Source organism: Nannospalax galili, unplaced genomic scaffold (assembly GCF_000622305.1).
Source record: "Nannospalax galili isolate Female #2095 unplaced genomic scaffold, S.galili_v1.0 scaffold290, whole genome shotgun sequence".
Lineage (NCBI taxonomy): Eukaryota > Metazoa > Chordata > Mammalia > Rodentia > Spalacidae > Nannospalax > Nannospalax galili.
The window spans coordinates 1,724,775-1,725,334 of record NW_008331486.1 but is presented as its reverse complement, the minus strand read 5'-3'; the positions used below and the strand labels follow the sequence as shown (position 1 = coordinate 1,725,334).

The 560-nt window shown below is 44.6% G+C and overlaps 1 protein-coding gene across 14 annotated transcripts in view; it reads left to right on the top strand.

Moving 5' to 3' along the window:
- Dennd1a (DENN domain containing 1A) overlaps positions 1-560 on the top strand; it is a 534,503-nt gene that overhangs the window by 93,318 nt on the left and 440,625 nt on the right. The window lies entirely within an intron of this gene.

Genomic DNA, 560 nt, shown 5'->3' with positions numbered 1-560 from the left:
TATCTGCTGTGTTGTCAGCACCCCCAGCCATTCCCCACTATTTGCCCTTCTGGTGAATCTAGTCAGCCTGTCTAGAGGTCTTTTTTTTGGAGGGTCAGCTGTTCTTCATCTAGTGGTAATCAGTTGTCTATATTCCTTGGGATAAGATTGGGGTCTGCTGTTCATTTTCCCAGTTCTATGCTGGGTAACTATCTGGGAATCCCTTTGGCCATCAACTCAAAAGAAGGTATCGCTTGTCTGGCATTACTGCTTGTTATGTAGCCTTTAGCTATAGATATGGACTCTTATGAAATTATGTTGGCCCATTTAATCTTTGGTTATACTTTCCTTTTGGGTGTTTAAGGCCATACAGTTGGCCCAGATAAAACCGATTTATTTTGACTCTTAAGGTTGTCTGAGGATCTGTTCCTCAGGGGTCACATGGGCTCGGGAGGAGTCCCTGGCTCCTTTCTTTTACCAGTTCTGCCTATGTGAAGATAAGTCAGAGGTACTGCTCGACCATGGTTGGCTTTGCTTGGAAGCATGGAGGAAATGATTCCTCTGTGTTGACCCTCCTCTTT